This window comes from Mustela putorius, unplaced genomic scaffold, assembly GCF_011764305.1.
Source record: "Mustela putorius furo isolate JIRA1106 unplaced genomic scaffold, ASM1176430v1.1 tig00003867_pilon_pilon_pilon, whole genome shotgun sequence".
Lineage (NCBI taxonomy): Eukaryota > Metazoa > Chordata > Mammalia > Carnivora > Mustelidae > Mustela > Mustela putorius.
In genome coordinates, this window is record NW_025422019.1 from 30629820 (window position 1) to 30648319 (window position 18500).

General features: G+C 42.3%; 1 protein-coding gene across 3 annotated transcripts in view; it reads left to right on the forward strand.

Moving 5' to 3' along the window:
• The first annotated feature begins 258 nt into the window (after positions 1-258).
• LYPD6 (LY6/PLAUR domain containing 6) overlaps positions 259-18500 on the forward strand; it is a 123466-nt gene continuing 105224 nt past the window's right edge. For all 3 annotated transcript variants that reach the window (XM_004757853.3, XM_004757854.3, XM_004757855.3), the window contains exon 1: positions 259-454. The gene's annotated coding sequence lies outside the window, so the exon portion shown is untranslated. The remainder of the gene's footprint in view (positions 455-18500) is intronic.

Genomic DNA, 18500 nt, shown 5'->3' on the forward strand with positions numbered 1-18500 from the left:
CACTGCCCGCCGGAGCGCGGAGCCGGGAGCCCCACCTGCAACCGGCGGTCTGCTCCTGCGGGCTGGAGTTTGCAGACTTGGCGCTCAGGCCGACTCTCCCGGAGTTGGGTCGAGCGCGCCCGGCCAATAAGCGCGCCCCGCGGAGGGCTCGGCTCCCCCCGCGCGCGTTGATTGGTCCCGCGGCCCGCGAGGCAGGGCTGGCCGGCCGGGGCTGCGGGCGAAGGCGAGTGCCCGGCGCGAGTGGGAGTGGCGCGCGCGCCCCCCGCCGACCCCCGCCCCTCCCCGCCGCGTTCTCTCTCCTTCCTCCTCCCTCCCTCCCTTGCTTCCTCCCCGCACTCCCCGGCTCCGGCCGTGCGCTGGTGGGGCTCCGCATTGCACACTCTGGGGGCGCCGCAGTGTTCGTGGGATGGGGAAGCGGGCTGCCGCTGGCGGCCGGAATCCGCGCGCAGCCCGGGTGAGTAGAGGCGGGCTTCCCGGGAGAGCACAAAAGGAGACTGGGTTGGTGCCAGCGGCCCTAACTAATGCGGGTTCTGGGCGCCCCAGCAGTGGGCTTAGTCCCTGGAACTACCCAGTGCTAAGACACCCATCCCCACCCCTTCCCGGGGCCCGCGGAACTGGGGTCCTCGCCTCTGCATCCCGCTCCGGTATTCTGTCCCCGAGTGGGCAGCCAGTACTGAGCGCAGCCTGGGCAGGTCTAGAGGGGCGTGTGCGTGCGAGTGTGTAGTGCTGGCGCACAGGGGGTGGCATGGAAATATGTCAGTAGCTGCCAAGTTCAACGCCGGAGGAATCTTTCCCAAGAGTAATTCAGCACCTTCTCAGGGCCAAGTGTACGTCCACCAGGAACTCCAGCTGGAGGGAGTTCCTGCGGCGGAGTGGCAGCGCCCCACATGTTGCTGCGGGGGGTGGGGGGGGGTGTCGATGGCCTGGCTGCGCCCACCCGGGGCCGCTTCCCAAGATGCGGTAAGCTGGGGCGCCTCCAGCCTTTGCGGGAATTCTCCAGGCCCTCCGACCACCCACCCGGGCGACCCGCAGAAGGGGCCGTCCACCCACAGAGCCAGGGCTTCGCCTGGGCTTGACTTGGCGATGTGTTTTTCTCTCTGGTAACAGCAGTTCAGTTGATTTACATTTGGCTAAATAGTCAGTTTTAGCCTAAAGCTCTCTATCTGTGGGTCTGTCTGACCGGTTCCGACCCCCCACCACAGTATCATTATCTCCCCCCCCCCCCCCCCCCCCCCCCGCCCCGGGCATCTACCCCTCTCCTCACTTGGCCGTACAAAACTTGATGTTTCTACATGATGGCATCTGGCGTGGTCTCAGGTATCTTAAGTGTCACAATCATTTGCCATTTCCTTGGGACTATGAACACTCGTATAATTTGGGGGGGGGTGCTGTTGAGCGGGCAGCAGATCTTAGGTAGCGATTTGTTGGTAGGATAGCACTGACCTCCCAGAGCATATGACAAAAAGAATGTTAAGCTTCTCCCTCTGGTAACCTACCCAAAGTGTGACCTCCAAAATTCAATTTTCTTTGTGGGAGACTAGGGAGTTTAGATTCTCCAGGGAGCAGCTTATTTCTTGTTAAATTGAACTATGGTGACATACACTCTGTTCTGCTCTGCTCTGGCCAGCCATTGCAGATGCCATGATATTATTAGAGCAATTCCCTTAAAGCCATTACATTTTCTTTCGAGTGAGAGGACTCAAGATAGCTGCTTAAAATTTTGGATCTGCACCTTATTTCTCTGGAAGACATTAATGGTTACTGTATATGTGCTCACGTGTACCAAGTTTGCAAAAGATATTTGTGCAATCGTCCATGAAATGGCTTAATGCACATTTATGTTAAACCCATTTAAATGTAAAACATCTATCTGTTTTCAATTTTAGTTTCCACCTTGACCAAAGGCACCAGACTGAAACAGGACTTAGAAGAGGCTTCCTTGTTTAAACAGAGATTGTAGAGAACTCTAGTCCTTAGAGCACACAATAAGCTCTTTGAGCTTGTAGGTATACAAAGGCTGTAAAGATTGTGAACTGGTTCTTTGGGTTAAAAATATCAGAAATGTATCCAGACAAAAAAAAGGTAGATAGGATTCTTGGGTCTACATTTTGGAGCTGTTGACAGTCTTTTGAAGATGAATGTTTATATTACAGAATGCATAAATGGAGCTGATTACAGGCAAATAATGTCAAGGTATCATGGTATACAGTTTACATAGCACACTGAGATCTGCTATTGAAGTGTCTGTGAGGAGGTTGTATTTTTGTCACCCCCATTTTACAGGTAGGGTAGCTAAGGCTCTTGGAGATTATGATTTTTCCAAGGTGAATAGTAGAGTTCATGTTTTTTTCTACCTTCTTACTTTCATTGCTCCCTCCCTTCCTTCATGTGGGCTACTTCTTCAGTGTCTTCCTAGTTCTAATTTCTGCATCTCTTTTTATTATTCAACCCATGGCTTTAGGACCATTGTGTACCAGTCCCAAAAAACTTTGCTCTCTGCTAAATATCATTTAAGTCCCACTAAGATGTAGGCTGATAAGGATTTAAGGAGAAAGCTAATGTTTTTAAGGAACTATCCTCTTCAAAGTGTTATATAATTTTTGTTAATGAATAGTTAAATATACAAGTAATCAAATCCCTAAAGAATGATGTCCTGATGGTAGTGTTTCAGGAAAATCATGGGACCGGTAGTGATAAAGATGTTTGTAATAGTGACAGAAATATGTAAGTCTTCCATTTTATAAGCAGAAGCTCCTCATAAACTCTATAGACTATTACAAGGAAACCCTAATAAATGATTATTTCATTAGTGCCATTCTTATGTTAAAAAGAATTGACAAAACAGATTACTTAAATAAACCCAAAACCAGTCAGGGAAAAAAACCAAAAACGCATTTATCAAGAAGTCCCAAAATCCTCATTAACGAGTGCACAAATGCAACAGAAGTATTGATTAGAAGGAAATCCTATTTTTAATTGCATGGTTAGCAATAAGGAACATAGAGATACCTATCTGCCTATCTGATTATTATTAAAAACCCATCATTTTCAAATTTTTTTTTGGGAAATTATTGCTCACAATATTGATTTGTAACATTGTATAATATTTGTTAAGATAAATAGAATTAATTTTGTTTGCCTTAATGTAGAATGTAGGTAGGTATTGAGTTTCCAAGTAATAAGTCCTAGTTAAGTATCTGGGCTTTGGAAGTGAGTCTTGGCTTCACATACTAACTGTGGGACCTCAGAAAGCAATCGAACCTCTCTGTGCTTCAGAGAGGCACATAGGAAAATATATACGTTTTCTTGTGTGTAAAACATGTATAGTAATGACACCTATCTCGTGCAGTTTTTGAGTTTATCTTTATGGCAACATTCAGTGAGCATCTACTAAATGCCAACACTGCTGTAGGTGCTAGGGATACATGGACAGACTCCTCGCCCCTGTTTACAGTCTAATGCCTGAGAATTAATGACACGATGCTTGTCAGATACTTAGTGTGGAACGTGACACCCAGTAAATGTCCCATGATTGTTACCTGTTGGTATCTTATGTTCATCCTGGAAATGTTCACTGAGTGAGTACTTTGCAGATGCGATGCAGATTGGAGCACATAATGAGGAATATATATATTTCAATTTAATTCGATACTCTAATGGGAGAGAGGACTCCAAAGAAAGACATCAAGTACGTAATCAGTTCTCTGAAAGATAATTCAATGCAGACATGTAAGAGGAAAAAATGGAGATAAATACTTAATTAAATTATCCATAAGAAAGTGGGGAGTAGAATTTCTTTATGATAACTTATGATAAAAAAAAGGGCTTGTTTTCAAGCTATTTGAAAAACTGATTACAAAGGAAAAAAAAACTAAAATGAGCTCTTACTTAGATATATGTAATGAAAAAAAAAATTTTGAAGGGTCAGATTACTGATTCAAGCTTGCAAAAGGTGACAAATCCCAGGCACACAAAAATAAGAAAGCCAATCATGAATTTGAAAAAATCCTTGCAGTGGATTCCTAAAACAATAGGGAAAGATTCTTAAATACTGTGAAATGAGAATTGTGGAAGCACCTGGCCTACATCGTACCAAGTATATACTCACAGATTTTAAAAAAACAAAAAACAAAAAACGGTGTAAATGAAATCCTTGCTTCACCTTTCACTGAGTAATATTCTTACACCCAGACTTTCCCAAGCAATAATCATATAGGAGGAAACAGACAAAATGATAAATGCTTAGGACATTACAGACCTAATCCACAGACTAGATAAAGAGAAATCACTAAGACCAGGTGGCCGTTACTTTAATTTGTTGATGAACTTAGTGTGGAAGTGACAGCTCTCTGGGGATTTGGCTGGTAACCTTAGGGTTCCTGTCAGCAGAAAGGTTGACTTTTTTTTTTTTTTTTTTTACCCTTATCAGGTTTCTATAAAAGAAGAGCTAGACGGATACTGGAAGTCAAGTTCTCAGGCACACATTACACATAGAGTGAGCAGATTGTTTTTCATGAAAGTGGAAACGTAGAACTAGAAAACATCTATTGACATTTGAAAGTAAGAGACTTGGGACAGAAAGTAATAAGCCCAAAGACTATGTAATTCCCCAAACCCCCCACCCCCCCACCTGCTCAGCCTCATTCTCTCTCTTGCCAAGAAGGCATGCAGGCTAAAATTAAAAATAGGTTCAAGAAATGTGTAGGTATATGTGTGAGTGATTGCCACATAATAGGTTTTTAGGGGAGACAGAAGTACTAGGCAAGGAATTCTCATCTTTTGACAGACCTTTCAGAAGCCATAGATGTAAGAGTTCTTAAACCCAGGATTGTCCTGCCGTCTCTGCCATGAAGAAGAAAATCAAGATTGTTACCTGAATTATCAAAACAAGTATCTTTAAGCAATTCTAAATGATTAACAATATAGTTATTATGTTTGAGCGGCAGGATATTGGGTGACTATTTTCTTTCCTTTTTTTTTTCCAAGATTATTTATTTATTTATTTTACAGTCAGAGATAACAAGTAGGCAGAGAGGCAGGCAGAGAGAGAGAGGGAAGCGGGCTCCCTGCCGAGTAGAGAGCCTAATGCGGGGCTCAACCCCAGGACCCTGAGACCACAATCTGAGCCAAAGGCAGAGGCCCAACCCACTGAGCCACACAGGTGCTCCATGGGAGACCATTTTCCAAAAATGTATTTCTTAATGTTTTTATGCATAGAAGGTAGGAGAAATAAAGATTGCATTATTCTCATCTCACTTTTTCCTTTTCAGTACTGAGTTGTATAGTAAGTTAGAAATGTATTTAAGTTTCCATCAAGACATCTAGAAATACTAGTTCCTTTATGCCATTAAAGCAATTTAAATAATTATACATTTACTTGCACTTACAATAATGGCATTTATTACCCTCTACTTTTGTTTATATGGCTTTTTATCTACAGCGCTCTATGTACTTGGCAGGATTATGTTAATTGTCCATTGGCAGAGAAGCAGAGCCCAGTAAAGTTTAGGGGTCTAGGTTCTCCTGGGTTGTAATTCTGCCCCACCAGTTTCCAACTCTGTGACCTTGGGAAAGTTATTTAGTTTCCTCCAGTTTAACTGGTTGCCATTAACTAGCTGGGTGACCTTTAGCAAGTTAGTCCCCTACTGTCTGGACTTCATTTGCTTCAACTATAAAATCAAGGGGCTGCTCAAATTAAACTTTAAATTCCCAGGTGAGTAGGAACCAACACTTTTTTTTTTTCCATTTAAAACTACCCATTAATGCTGACCTACTAAAATAGTTTTGAGCAACTGAAAGTGTGGCATAATGTTGGTATTTAAACCAAACAAAGTTAAACAGAGTTTTTGGCTTCTGAGAGCTGAAATCTATAATCAATAATTTAAAAGATACAGCACATCTTCCTGGAATTTGTTCTTTTCTTGCTTTGTAGATCTTCACTGTTCTTTGACTTGATTATTCATGCAGAATACATTCAATTTCTTAGAATTTTTCTATCTGGAAGAGGAAAAAATCCCACTTTCAAGTGTTCAAAAAATATTACTACTTAAAAATACTGGCTTTAATAGAAGTAATACTCTGCATTTATGTAGTATCTTTCCATGTAAGATCAAAGGACTGGTATTAGAAGTACATGGTTTTTCTTTTATGTATAACTTCATAGAAGAATTTTCTTTTATGAAATTCTTTTAATTCATATTCCCAATCACCCAACTGAGTGAATTTCCAGAAACTTTTGTAGCAGTCTGACTCTTGGTCACACATGTCCTTGGTTAGGATGTCCTTATATCCATTACTTCCCAACTGACAATCTTTTCACCCTTCAGGTCCTAGTTCAATGCATGCTTCCAACAGACGCCTTTTCTCCTGATTGTCCTCTCCTCAGTAAAAATTTTACTCTTTTACTTATGCTTGTATTTCAAACCGACATGTTTCTTACATGTAGCTTATTATTTTCATAATGTCTTATTTCTCTTGAATGCCAGCAGAAGCATATTGTCTTACACAGAGTAATCCCTCAAAAGTATATGGAGGAGAATTAGGACTTTCATAGAGAAGAAGCTGTAAAGATTGGATGGGAGCATCACAAAAGATTGGTTGAGATGGAAGGGATGGATTGGTTTGCTAACCTTTACTTGGCTTCACTTCTCTGCCAATGGAAAATCTAGTCTCTGGATGTCCATGAAGAACAAATACTACAAGCCATGACTGTTCTCTTCAGAGACGCTTCCCTACTTTTGTTTCCCAGAAACACCTTCTAGTATTGAGGTTTATAAGGAACAGACTCCAAGCTGCTAGTCACCATGACGGAAGGCTTGGGAAAGATAGGTATGCCATCTTCACAGGTGGATATAAAAAACTGGCTGATCACACTTTCATACTAAGATGTACTGTGCTTTTTAAAGTTCACAGATCATTTCAGTTCAACAAAAACAACAGAAATACTGACAGAAGAAAATAATCATTCTCCTTCCTATCACCCAGATTTATTATCCATATGTCATTTCTTAACCCCTCAATGGTGTTGTCTTTAGGTTACATGGTGGCTCCCTAACTATGCATATCACATATGTTCAGTGTGTTTGAGTCTTATTCTAGTAGAATAAACTAGGGGACAATATATCACATGTGCTATATATAGCTAAAGATATACAAAATCATTCTACGCTATTGAAAAACTCTTTTACAAACCATCTCCCATATGGCCTGCTTCTCACCAGAGACCGTCACTTGCATAGTTAGGGCTGGCACTTTAAAACGGAGACCTAGACAAGGCAAGATTCAATCTCTGATAGCCACTCTTCTTCTTTCCTGTTCCATTGTCATAGATTGGAATCACAGCCAGCTGATTTACAATGTTGTTTTAAGGAGCCCCAGGTGAGATGTGGCAGGATCAACATCGACTCCACCCAGTTCTGAGAAACAACTGTGGGTTCATCTTGCACTGTTGCTGGTGTTTGTTCTGTGGCATAGCCAAGCCGGGCAAGGGATGAGCAACAGGATGCAAAAGATATTTTTCCCACCAAAGCTATTTAGAGGCAGAGCTTTCTAAATGAAGGCCAATAGGTAGCATCTGATGGAATAGCATTAAAACAAAGATACATTTTGTAATGGTACTTTCTTCTCAGTGTGGGAACTCTCTGAGAAGGACCTTTGCCAGAATGGGTTATTTCTAGCTAGGCTGAGCAAATTCAGGAAATGCTGAGTGCTATATAGCAGGCCTGTGGGGGAACTCATCTCCCCCAAGGTCACTCTGACACAGCAGGAGGGTTGCTGAGCTCTCTAAGGTTGACTATGGAAGAGGAAAAAGGAAGAGTGAAGAAAAGGAGCCAAAGGACTGAACAATAAGGAAAGGGTCACCTACTTTATGATCAGTTTGAGGAAATGTTCCCTAGCTGGTCTGATTCTAGTCTTATCTGGGGAATCCCTAGAATAAATGTGAATAAATTTGAGGAGAAACACAAAGCCCTATCTGCCTTAAATTATATGCTGTGTTCCTGCCACGGCCTCCATGAAAGCCGCTCCCTGGTAAGTCTTTGTTAAAAGGCTTGGGTGGGGGGGTTGGGAAGGACACAGTCACTAATGAATGAATCTGAGCCCGTTAACAGCTACACACATTGGTCAAGTAGACAAGCAGAAGTTGAGGGAATGTAAGGTGAATCTGAGGGGAATGCGATAGAGACTCAGGAGAGGCGACCATTTTGCAGTGAGATCTGAGTGGAAAGCAAAGGTGCTGGGCTCTGTGCTTGTTTCCCCGTATTACCTAGACTCCAGTCATGCTATTCTGGCTTATCAACCACGAATTAATTACCGGATCTGGGCCAAACAAGTTAACTTTGAATGTCTGTTTCCTCATCTGTGAAATGATTATACAAGATCAGCACTTCTCGAACAGGATCTGCAAGAAGAGACACCCGTTCTGTGGAATGTTGAAGGCAGAAAAAGGGGTGTGATGGCGTACTATGTTTGGGAAACAGTGGGTTGAATTGTAATTTTTTTTTTTTTTAAGTTGCAAGACTTTGGAACATTAGTGACTGAATATCATCCGAAATGTCTGAAAGGAAATGTACTACTCAGTGAACCCCAAACATCGTTGACAATAGCACCCCTTTTGAAGGCATATCTTGAGGGTCAGTGTTCGTTATGACATACTCTATTGGGTTAGCTGATGTCTGAGCTTGTTCTGGGTTTTCGATTCTCTGAATCTATAGTTAGATAGTTTGTCTCTCTTCTGTTTCTTTTCTAGCTAGCCCCTTGCTTCTTACCTAGAAGAGTTTGTGTGTTGTTTATAAACCTTTTGATAAAAAATGTACTCTGTTAGAAAATCCCTGCATCTAGTTTAAGAGTGGAGCACACTGAGAGAGTGCAAAGCTGCAAGGTATGCAATTTCCTCTTTCCTTTTATATTTTAGACTACATAAAATCACCAGCAGTCAAAACACAAATAACGACTTTCCCAAACACACCCATACCTACACCCACACACCCTTAACAAAAATATTGAAACATTTATGCTAATAGAGGGGATAAGATTTCAGAAAAGCACAATTTGCACAAGACCCAGATTTTATTCTGGCAGAGGAATTTCTGAGCAAAGCAATGCAATTAATCACAGAGCTGTAACAGCGAGATGAAAAGACAAATACTGAATGTATACAAAATGTGCACTGCTCTTCCCTTCATCTTCGGGATTCCAGAAGATGTTTATCTTACCTTGCCCCACCAATACCAATCTTAGATTTTATTTTATTTTTTTTTAAATTTGGCTCCTGCCAGATTCACCCTTTGGTTGATGAGGACCTGATAAAGAAGCTGCAGTGTTCTGAGGCGGGTGGGGCAGCCCTTACGGATGTCCACAGGATAGCATGGCTTGGTCTGGATTTCCGCCTTTCCCTACTGAAAACGCTCCACCTGCAGAGGTGGTAGAGGGCGGAGGAATAGAGGGTGGCCATTGTAATCTCTTGCGCTTCCAGGAAGAGTAAGGATTCCTACTGGCTGTTTTTCACATTGTAATCACTGCACTCTGTGAATTCTCTAACATTAGGCTAATCTGAATCTCTGTATGTTACCCTCTAGGTACTTTACAGCAGATGATTTACAGTGGCCTATGCATTTGATTTCCTTCAGGTTTTTTTTTTTTTTAAGATTTTTTATTTATTTGTTAGAGAGAGGGAACACAAGCAGGGAGAGTGGGAGAGGGAGAAGCAGGCTTCCCGCTGAGCAGGGAGCCCGATGTGGGGCTTGATCCCACGACCCTGGGATCACCACCTGAGCCGAAGGCTCAACTGACTGAGTCACCAAGGCACCCCTTCAGATATTTAAAAAAAAAAAAAAAAAAAAATTATGAGGCAGTGTTAGGATATAAAGGCCAAAATCTGATACCAGTTTCACTTTACAATTGAATTTACATTTTCTGCTATTTCTAAGTGTTAGTTATGTGTCCTCCTCCATTCTAAATTTTTAAGAATCTTCGTCAAATGTTCTGTTGTTTGAACCCAAGCTTATCTCTGAGGAATCATCGATATTCCCATTTAGTTATTCCTGTCTTGTTTAAAAAAAAAAAATTGGGATTAGCTGTATCCATTTAATTATATTTTTAAACTCTAAATCTAATTTTGAAATCGGGTGGACAATTGGTAAGTATTTCTGTTACCAAATGATAAAAGGCATAACAATATTGGCTTCATGTGGAGGGCTCATGTTTCTCACCTCGAGTTGTCTTGGCAAGGATTCCAAGCCACGCTGTGCTCTGGTTTTTTAATTCAACACTCATTTTTTAGAAGCCACCTTTCCTGTTCACTTAAACATATGCACGGCTCCTTGGTTCATCAGTCATTGCAAGCCCTGGCACAAAGTACATAGATACTCACTAGATTTTTGATGGGCAGAGACTCTCCCTACTCTGTTGGCCGAATAAATGAGCAGATCCACTCATGAATAGTGCTCTCTGTAATTGTCACCACTGTCCCAGTCTTGTAATCATTATGTGACATACAACCCTGTGTTTGTTAACAATTGAAAGTACATTTTTATAACCTGCAAATAGGATACTAGTGTCTAATGTTTATTTTCTGTTTTTAAACAAATACACAGGTAAGAGAATTCTACTTAGTGGTTCCCATAGAAAACAGAAGCATTGTATCTGAGCAGTTGATTCTGTTCTTCAGCAGCTCAGTGAATTTTGGAGGAGATGCAGGTCCTCTCACGTAGGGGTGAGATGCTCCCTATGGGCCCGAACCTCAGTGCCGTAAAAACGTTAGGTAGGGTTTGTTTTGGCATGTGATAGCATTCCCCTTTCGGGATGCTCAATCATTTTATGGATGAAAGATTTCCATAAAATTCTATGCTTAGTCTTCAAATTATCTTATGTGAAAAAGAATCTAGTGTGTAGTTGGTCTGTACTTGATTATTGTTGTTTTTATAGGAAACGCTCTGGATGTGTAGAAAGATTGAACCATTCCTGAGACTTACTGACTAGTCAGTCTCCCTTGTTAAAGGCTAGTTGTTCAGGAGATGACAGGGTGTGTGCAGGGGAGGGGAAAGTCTCTTCCTTTCTCTGTTGAACTGACCCAGTTTTGTAATTCCCTAACAGTTCCTCTCGGTCATCACCATTCTCATTGCTTGGCATTGTTGATTTATTAAAAGCACCTGTCCATTTTAATAACCAACCTAAGGGAGAAACCCCCCCCAAAACCAAATAGCTTGTTTTGGGGGTTGGCACTGAAATTTTATGTGCTGTAATTTACCTGATAAATTATAGCATTGAGATTTCCTCTTCCTGTCTTTTTTGGGCAGGTAGTTGTATCGGTATTTTGGCAGCACTTAGGAAACTGTCTCTTATTGGTGATTTTGAGAATTGTTCATACTTGAATAGAGATTATGAGCTTAAGTTTAAACAGCTTTGAAATCTTTTAAAAATGGTTACATCTTAATATTGCATCACCACTGTCTACATTTAACATGTCCAACACTTTGAATGACCTAACATTTTACATTTGCCAATGTAAACATAGCAGTAATCAGGCAACAAGTACTTTTCTCTGGGCCCTATCCAGGGATATAAAAAGGAACGGTAAGGCATGGCAACTGTCCTTACAGGACTTGTAATTGGTTTCTGTCTTTCGCTTTAAATATTTGAGGATCAATTTGTGTCAGTCACAGTTCAAGGTGGAAACACAATGGCGAATTAAACATGCAACATCTCTGGGGAGAAAGCAGTGACTAAAGCTCACAGAATCCCTGTCCCCTTAGAGCTTACATATTACAAGGGCGGAGGCAGAAAGTAAAGAAATAAATAAGAAAATATGCAGTATGTTAGATGGTCATAAGAGCCTCGGAGCAACTAAAGAGGGCAGGAGGGAGTGTCTGAGGTGGACAGGAAGCAGTTGGTAACTTGGAATATCATGGTCGTAGGAGACCTGATGGGGAAAGCTTCACATAGCACCTGGAGCAGGGAAGGGAGGGAGCCTTGGGCACCTCGGCAGGAAGAGCCTTCCAGGCAGAAATGCAAAAGTGCTGCCTTAGCATCATGCCTCACCCTCAAAACAGCAAGCAGACCTGTGTCAGGAATGAAGTAAGCCAGAGGGAGAGTAGTAAAAGCTCAAAAGCCTAAGGTGGCAGGCTGCCCATAGTGCAGGGCCTTAGTGGTTATGGAAAGATGTTCCCTCCTCCTCTCCCTCCCTCTCTCCGTCCCTTTCTTTCCTCTTTCTTTCTTTCTTTCTTTTTCTCTCTTTTGGGACTGCGTCAGTTGAGCTATTAGAAGAATTTACATCAAGGAATGACCTGATTAATTGTATGATTTTAAAAATCACTGGCTACTGTTGGAATAAATAATAGAAGGGAGGGGAGGGGAGGCTGGAAGGAGGCTGTTGCAATCCAGATGAGGTTGGCTTAGATCCACGTGGTTGCAGTGGAGGTGGTGAAAGGGCCTCTCTCTCTGTTTGGAAAGAGTGCAGGAGCTAGGATTTACTGTGGGTAGGATGCAGCGCCTGAGTCTGAGAGCAGAGTCAGATGGCTGATACCTGGAAGGGCAGGGCTGTCATTTACTGAGATAGGAAACTTGAGGAGGAACAGATTCGGAAAAGGATCGGGTCAGCTTTAGACATCTTACATTCGAGATACCTGTTAGGCTTCCAAGTGGAGATATGGAATAGGTGTTGGGAATATGGATGAGTTCTGGGGAGAGGTAACTGGGAGCATCACTGTCACTGTAAGAGCCAGGAAATGGGAGCAGATCCGTGCACATGAAGGGATTAGATCAGGGTGTCAGAGCAGAAGGAGGGCAATTAAGTTGCTGATGAATGATCCTTTATTATGTGCTGTAAGTACAGAGAGAAGGAGGAATTTGTGGACTAGAAGGCATGAAGCCACTGTCATAGAAAGTGTGAGAATTGAACTGATCTGTGAAAATGGGCAATATTTGGATGGATAGGAGAATGAGGGGAGGGCATTTTGGTTAAGAGTCTCCAGAATTAGCAAACTGAAACCACAATAAAATACCACTTCACACCAGTCACCATGGCTTGTATCAAAAAGACAGCAAGTGTTGGCAAGGCTGTGGAGAAAAGGGAACCCTTGTGCACTGTTGGTAGGAGGGTAAATTGGTACAGCCATCATGGGAAACAGTATGGAAGGTCCCCCCAAAACGAAAAATAGAAATAGCATGTCATCTAGTCATTCCACAACTGGATATTTACCTAAAGAAAATGAAAACAGTAATTTGAAAAGATATATGCACCTTTCTGTTTATTGCAGCATTATTTACAATAGTCAAGATATGGAAGCAGCCTGTGTCCATCAATAGATGAATGGATAAAGAAGAAATTGCTATAGATAGATAGGTAGATATAAATCTATCTATATCCATCTGTATTTATTTTACCTATGTATCTGTCTATCTATAAAATGGAATATTACTCAGCCATAAAAATGAAAGCTTGCCATTTGCAAGGACATGGATCGACCTAGAGGGTATTATGCTAAGTAAAATGAGTCAGAGAAAGACAAATACCATGTCTTTCAGATACCACAATTTCACTTACATGTGGAACGTAAAAAAAGACAAAGAGACAGAGCCATAAATATAGAGAACAAACTGGTGGTTGCCAAAGGGGAATGGGGCAGGAGGGATGGGCAAAATGGGTGAAAGGGAGTAGACGGTACAGGCTTTAGGTTATGGAATGAATAAGTAACAGGGATGAAAGGTACAGCACAGGAGATGTAACGGATGGTATTGTAACAGTGTTGTGTGCTGACAGATGGTAGCTATGCTAAAGGTAAGCACAGCATCACATATAAACTTGTCAAATCCTTAGGTTGTATATCTGAGACTAATGTAACATTGTGTGTCAATTACACTTCAATTTAAAAAAGGGTACCAGAATTAAACACATCCGTAGTTCCTTAATAGGAATGTAATAAGGGAAAACATACCAAGATCACAGTAGAATTTTCTCTTGTGGAGAAAGTGAAAGGGGTAGGATTTCTAGTCTCTGGTCTGTTTCCTAGGATCATGATATGCAAATGGTAAAGAGACTTGGTCCCAATTAAAATCTTGAACATTTCCTGGCACTTTGCTAACAGCTTTTCCTCCTTATCCCTGCAGCTGGTGCTGCCTTATATTTTGTAGTAACTTGAAACTGACATGTGGGGAATTTTAAGTACATATGTTATCAAAACAGATGTTCCCCAGACTTTATAGACTATCAGGAGGTCATCTCATCTTTCAGAAAGCAGCCTGGAATTTGAATTTAGTTACTCTCATAATTTTACATTCTCCAAAGTAACTATGTGGGAAATTTAAAATTTATTAGCAAGGTTCTCTTGTTCTTAGATTTTAGAGATATGGCAATTTCAGTAAACCTGAGAAAAATTATATGCTGTGCCAACCAGAGGCAGATTATTGACTGACTTCCCCTTGCCTGGTGATAAATCTAAGCCACATAAGTATTTTTTTTTTTTTTAAACAGTGGAATGAACCAAGGTTCAGACTCTTTTTTTTTGTTTGTTTGTTAAAGATTTTATTTATTCATTTGACAGACAGAGATCACAAGTAGGCAGAGACAGAGAGAAGCAGGCTCTCTGCAGAGCAGAGAGCCCGATGCGGGACTCGATCCCAGGACCCTGAGATCATGACCCGAGCCGAAGGCAGCGGCTTAACCCACTGAGCCACCCAGGTGCCCCCTAAGCCACATAAGTATTTTAATGCTTTCTCAGGAACTTTGGAGTCCTACTTTATAAATGAAAGATGTCCCACTCCCTTTTCCATGCAAAATGATAATTAAACCAAAAATGAACTTCATAAAATAATAAAAGGATGCTGAGTTCAGAACAAGTAGAGACATTTTGATCCTGGTCCCTGTCCCCTACTTTTTATTAGACTCCAGATGAGACTCTGGCTTCTTTTTTATTCTGTGTACAAGTTTCTCATGGATTGCAAAGGCTGGGGACTTTGGCAGAACTCCCTGAGATAAGAAAAATTATGTATTTCTTTTTATTTTATTTATTATTTTTTTAAAGATTTTATTTATTTATTTGACAGACAGAGATCACAAGTAGAGAGGCAGGCAGAGAGAGAGGAAGAGAAGCAGGCTTTCCACTCAGCAGAGAGCCCAATGCAGGGGTTGATCCCAGAATCCTGAGATCATAACCTGAGCTGAAGGGAGAGGCTTTAACCCACTGAGCCACCCAGGCGCCCCATCTTTTTATTTTTAATTTTACTTAAAGAATACCTTCACAAAAATGTGGTGTTAATTATTTGGCGCTACCAGGTGTGATATTTCCAGACCCCACTTTTTCCTTTGGGTTTCAAGGAGGTACAGAGTACAGCTCCAGGAGGCCTTGACCGTTTACCAGCCAAGCCTCATACATGTTGGCTAGAGAGCGGCAATCACTGAGAAGTGCACTGGACCCACTAGTGCTGTCTGGTAGAACTCTCTAGTCTCTTCTGGGGTGACAGACATCCTCTATCTGCACTGGCCAACATGGTGGTTGCTAGCCACATGTGGCTTCTGAGTACTTGAAAGGTGGCTAGTGTAGTTGAGGAACTAGATTTTAAATTGTATTTATTTTTAACTAACTCAGATTTAAGTGGCCACAAATGGCTGGTGTTCACTGTCCAATACAGTAGACCTGATGGTTTGTCTTGGGCTTTCTGGAGCGTGGAATGGGTAGGTGCCTAGCGTCCCCTTGCTGCGGCGTCTCTACCCCTCAACGAGTGCCCCCAAGTAGGTCTTTCATGGAGAGACTCCACATCTGGGATTACTGCTGAAGAGTGCACGTGAGACAGGACTTTGTGAAGTATCTCCTTCCTGTTCTTCACAGGGGTAGGGGGAAGGAACATGAAAAGATAAAGTGACATTAAATGAAACGAGATATTTGTCTTGGTCTTAAAGACTCTTTTCTCACTAAGATATTTAGGGTGGTGGGTATTATGGAGGGCACATTGTATTGCATGGAGCATTGGGTGTGGTGCATAAACAATGAATTCTGAAACACTGAAAAGAAAAAAAAAAAAAAGATAGCCTATTTGAATATTTTACGATTGATTGTGAAAGAGAGTGATTCTGGGGAGTAGAGTTTAGAGGTAACATAGTGAGAAACTTGTTTTACTTGTGCCTTGAAGAATTCTGTGAGGGACCCAGTTTCTTACCCTGAGGAGAATTCCTTGTTTATAAGAAGCACTCTCAAGATTCTTATTGATTTCTTGAGTTTGAGAGTGGAATACCGAAGGCCTACTGTGTGCTTGTGCATAAATACTGACAGTGTAAGTGTGGCTCTGGGGTAGTGATTATTAAGGAGAGGGATAAAAGCACAGGATATGAAAATGACTGAGATAAGGCTGCTGTAAGGTGGGGGACCAGGACAGACAGTGGGCCTGGCCTCCCAATGCTCAGCTGGGATGTTGGTGTTACAGTGTGCCACCTTACAGTGTACCACACCAGAGGGTGCCTGGGTGGCTCAGTGGGTTAAGCCTCTGCCTTCAGCTCAGGTCATGATCTCAGGGTCCTGGGATCGAGTCCCGCATCGGGCTCTCTGCTCAGCAGGGAGCCCGTTCCTCCTCTCTCTCTCTCTCTGCCTGCCTCTCTGCTACTTGTGATCTCTCTCTGTAAAATAAATAAAAAATAAAACCTAAAAAAAAAAAAAAGAATTTCCTTCAACATTTTTTTTTTTTTTTTTTTTTTTTTTTTTTTTTTTTTTTTTTTTTTTTTTTTTTAAAGATTTTATTTATTTATTTATTTGTCAGAGAGAGAGCGCGAGCGAGAGCGAGCACAGGCAGACAGAGTGGAAGGCAGAGTCAGAGGGAGAAGCAGGCTCCCTGCGGAGCAAGGAGCCCTATGTGGGACTTGATCCCAGGACGCTGGGACCATGACCTGAGCCGAAGGCAGCTGCCCAACCAACTGAGCCACCCAGGCGTCCCACCTTCAACATTTCTTTAAAAAAAAAAAAAAATTCACACCAGAATCCTGGTGGGTGCTAGAAGGTAGAGAGAGGAGGCCTTCTGCGTCTCAGAGATCAGTCTTTATATCTGAGGAAGCTTGACACACCAGCAGTCTTGCAGCGGCTGTGGTGAGGGGGCCACCTCCTACATGGGAAGCCGTCCCCGCTGAATTTGCGGAGAAAGGTGTTTAAAAAGATTTGTTGATTGATATTTCTGTGGTCATTCTGCCACTCTCACTCATAAAACTAAATGGAGCTTATGTGCCAGGGACTATGCTCCACTTGCCGTCTAAATGAAGAGGAAAAAATGTGTACATGGAAGAAGAAAACTAACAATAAAAGCCTCGTGAGATGGATCCCACGTGAGTGGGGCAGACCGTAAATGCCGTATCCCACAGTTGTCTTCCAAAACATAGAGGCCCTTCAGGTGGGAGAGGTATGAGGCTTCCTCTCTGGGGCTCCAGAAGGCAACACTGGTGGTATTGTCTTTAGTTAAAGAAAAGGGGTTTTGGAAGGTCTGTTTCTGCAGGGCACTGCGGGGTGGGAGAATGGTTGAGGAGTGGGCAGGGTGCCCAGAAGATGAAGGTGTGACGGTGACTGCTGATTACGGAGGGATTCCTTGCAGCCAGTGGAAGGGAAATCTTCACAAAAATGGAAGAGGCTGCTCTGAGGGGATTAGCCTTCTTCACGGGAAACGTCGCCAAAGAGGCTCCCTGGACCCTGTGTGGGAATAGGGGACTCACACTGGTAGAGCAGGGGTCAGAGAATTACCAACTGTGGGTCAAACCCAGCTTCCTGCTTCCCTTCGTAAATATTTTTATCAGTGTCCAGCCATGCCCATTTGCTTAAATCTGGTGCAGGCTGCTTTCCCACTACAGTGGTAGAAGTGGGTGGGTGTGATGACATCCTATGGCCCACAAAGCCCGAATTATTTACTATCTGGGCCTTGGAAGAAAAAGTTAGCAGGGCTCTAGAAAGGATTGGGTCCAGTGATACATAAATCCTTTCTAATTTTCTGACTGTAAGGGATTGGGAACAGAAGCAAGCCTCATGGGAAGTGTGAAGGGTGCCTTGGAAGAGATCAACTTCAGTTGGACCTTGACGAAAACTGGCAGGTCCTGGCAGAGGATGCCCATCCAACATGACCCCAGGGCCAATCTCATGGGGATTGAGTCATTGTTCCTTGGATGCCAAGGACAGACTCATTCCAACATTCATCCGTTCATTCATTTATTCTTCATGCCTTCAGTGTATCCTTGGCCAATATAGACAATGCTCTAAAACACTTCTCTAGTGTTTACTGGTAAAGTAAGCCCAAATTCTGGCACGAGCTATTGGCACTTCAAGAATAACTTCGCTACTATGGAAATGCTCCTTCAGTTCAATGTTTATAATTGAGTTTTATGGACTTACTTTATTTTAAGTATAATGGCCTCACCTAGACACAACTTAGAATTTATGCACGTGTTCAGCTTAATTGTAGGACATAAGAAATGATCGTTTCAAAATGAAAACCTCACTGTATTTGCGGGCGATGCAGCTCGCTGTGTTAAGGGTAGGATG